The sequence below is a fragment of the Ipomoea nil genome, unplaced genomic scaffold, assembly GCF_001879475.1.
Source record: "Ipomoea nil cultivar Tokyo-kokei standard unplaced genomic scaffold, Asagao_1.1 scaffold0519, whole genome shotgun sequence".
NCBI classification, from domain to species: Eukaryota; Viridiplantae; Streptophyta; class Magnoliopsida; order Solanales; family Convolvulaceae; genus Ipomoea; species Ipomoea nil.
This window is the reverse complement of record NW_017616947.1, coordinates 2,782,304-2,785,764: the sequence shown is the minus strand read 5'-3', so window position 1 is coordinate 2,785,764 and position 3,461 is coordinate 2,782,304. Positions and strand designations below refer to the sequence as shown.

The 3,461-nt window shown below is 37.8% G+C and overlaps 1 pseudogene; it reads right to left on the bottom strand.

The window, feature by feature from the left end:
- Positions 1-1,689, bottom strand: part of LOC109174072 — an 88,945-nt pseudogene extending 87,256 nt beyond the window's left edge.
- Positions 1,690-3,461: the final 1,772 nt, after the last annotated feature.

Below are 3,461 nucleotides of genomic sequence, written 5' to 3'. Positions count from 1 at the left end.
CAACAACCAAACCTTGCTTAATATCCCATTGTCTTGCATCCAGTTTGTGGGAATTTGGAACTCCTTGCAATGGCGGATTAATGAATCTCTCGAGCGAAGAAGACTATACACAGTGCGCTCCATCCTTCAAAGTTCAAAGGAAAATAAACAAATAAACTCGATATTACTTCTCAGACAAAGCAACCATTTTCTTCAATGCAATATACATGGCAATCTAGGATCATCCTAGTAATGTGATACTTCATTCTCCAACTTCTTTAAATCTCTATATCCAAATGCTGCCTCGCGTAATGTATCCAAATCTCTGGCCAATCGAAGTGCTTTAGGACTGCTTTTTCATCCACCTTTCAATACATAAGAAGCAATGAAGCATTAAAAACCAAAAAAAGATTATAAGAGGGAAGACAACTTCGTTTAATGTAATTTGATAAACATCTACAATATCCTAACAATTTATGAAAGAAACTTAATTTTCTTTTAAGGTGAGAACCCTAAACTCAAAAGAAATGAACAATGAATTGTCTAGATTTAGCAGTTGCTTAAAAGAGGATAATAAACTCGATCACTTACCAGAAAGCAAAGTTCATCATCAAGCCATTTCACAAATGCAACAACATGTTCAATGTCCAAGAATGTTGCATTGTTGACCTCTCTTATCAGGGACTTCACAAATTCGCCTTGAGTCTCAACATCTGCCTTTATCTATACATACAAAATTATGAGCAGATCAAGAGCTATTGTGGAATGAGTGTTGCTTGTTTTCATCTTTGTTGTACAGATTTGTCATAAATAAAAATTTCAGCTACATGTAGAAAGGGAAGGAAAGAACTCACAGCGAGCAAATAAGATGATCGGTTTGCAATTTCACCAATCATGCTATTACGAACATCTGCAACATTTGAGACATCACAAACACCATTTATTTTTGGGGGAGGTGGGGGTAGGGGAGCAGGTGGTGGAGGAGGAGGAATTTTAGCACAACTTTCCTTCTTCTGTTCACTGCAATTATAAACAGCTGGTGAAGGTCTAGGAGGGGGATTGGGGACACGAAGGGCTCGCCTCTCAACCTCAGAAGAAGCTGTGACTTTATGTTGGAAAGCGAGAGGCTCAGTTTCCTTTTCCACTTCTTTTGAACACATAAATCCATCAGACTGTCTTCTCATATTAATCACCAAGTCTTCAACACAGCATTTTGATCCACTTATAGAGTGTCTCCTAGCATAATTCTGCGAATTATCCCAACGATCAACGCCAACATCATCTTGGCATTCTAACTGGCTAATATCTTCATCAGTAAGAGGCCATTTCTTTAGCTTCTTAATAAGACTTAACCTCCTCGCGCTACTGCATTTGGAGTCTTCATCACTTTGATAAGATGACAAGCATATGGATTCTCGGCTCTTGTCACTACCGTGAGGACTAGAAGGCCTATCACAACTCATGGCCGGGCAACCACGCAACTCGTCTCTCAAACACGAGTTCTCCCACCTCAAATAGGCAAGCTCCTCAACCTCATTTAACCGGCTCAACTTGTTTGCAAAGCGATTCATTCTTGTATCTTAGCAATGAAGCCTCCACTTTGATCTTCTCAACATCATTCTCCTGATCAACAAAAGCAGTACAGTGTGTTCTCTTCAAAATTTCAACCATAGGAACATAGGATGGCACAATGGCAGCACTGCTTTTCATCGATTCCCCCACCACCGGGGTTCAAACCTATGACCATCCATTTGGATGAATAACCGGGATGCCATCACACTACATAGTAATTGGGGGGTGTGAGTTTTATATAGATCACCCATATAAAATTTGAAAAAATTAGGGGTCAAATAGACCCCTGTAGGCCTGTACTAACATTTATTGTTCATCTAGCCTCATGAATTAAAATATGGTCCATCTTGACCATTATATTCTCAATTATTTTTTCATCTAGCATTTTTAGCAAGTTTCTAACAAGTAACTCATCTAATTTGCTTTCATGAAAAAATAAAATAAAAACAAAATGTTGACATGTTATTTTTTTCATTAAACTTGCTAATTTTGTCACTTTTTTCGACAAAAAATTCAATTTTTTTTTACATGTTTCCAGATTATGTTGATTTCTTCTACGAATTTTTCAAAAAAATAGTGAATCTATTTTTCCCGTCGGCTGTGAAATAAGTATGTTACCGCTTTTGTGGTTTTTGAACCCATTTATTGGCATTGGTTTTTATTTTGGTTTTGGATGGTGCGTTTATAAGGCTCTTCGGTACACACCTGAGGTTGAGGAGCTTGGAAAAAAGCTGGTTAATAGACTAAGGGACAACGACGATCTGTATATTGCTCTTCACTTGAGGTATAATAACTAAGACGACTTTTGATTTAGTGTTTGAGGTGTAACTTAATTAATCGACTTCCTTTGAGTGTAGATACAAAAAGAACATGCTTGCGTTTACTGACTGCAGCTACAATCTGACTGAAGTAACAGCTAAGGAACTTCGCGTTATGTGGTATAATGTGTAGCACTGGAAAGAGAAAGAGATAGACAACGAAGAAAGGAGACTGACATATGTCCCCGAGGGAAGCGACCATGTTTTTGAAGGCAATGGGGTACCCCTGGCCTCCACGGCAAAAATATACACTTTGCGGGGCAAATTTATGGTAATTAACCACAACATAGATGCATTCCGCTTAGAATACCCTTATGTGTTTTCACATTCTAACACTTGCAACAGATGAGGAGTTTGGAATCTTTCAAGCCATAGAAAAAATCAACATAATCCGAAAATACGTAAAAAAAAATGAAATTTTCTACATAAAAAGTGACGAAAATGACAAGTTAGATGAAAAATAACATGTTAGCATTTTGTTTTTATTTTAGTTTTCCATGTAAGCAAATTAGATAGGTTACTTGTTAGTAGTGGCAGAGCCAAAAAGTCGGGGTTGGGGGGGGGGGGGGGCAAATTTATAGAGGAAATTTATCATCTTAGTCGATATTAGTACCAACCACACAATATTATTATATATATATACCATATATGATTGTGCCAATTATTATTGATAATTATTTTTAATTATACTATGTGCAATAATATATGAAATATATAATTATATGAGTATGATAGTTTTTTTTTTTGAAAGAACCAACTTAATTCATTGAATCACTTGCAAGAAACGGAACCAGATAAGGCGGTGGTACATCAAACCACTCACCGCAACCTGACACAGAAACGGCTTCCCGAGCAATTGCATGGGCTGCACGATTCGCAGATCGCCTTACAAACCCGAAGCTAACCTCATTTATGAAAGAGGCCGCATATTTCACATCATCTATCAAAAGGCCAAAAGCTGAAAAACTAGAATTATAGACAATTGCATAATAACATAATTGTGAATCAGTCTCAACATCCACTTCTCCCATTCCCGTTCCACGTAGCCAGGACAGCGCTTCCCGGATTGCTAGCGCCTCCGCTTCCGCCACC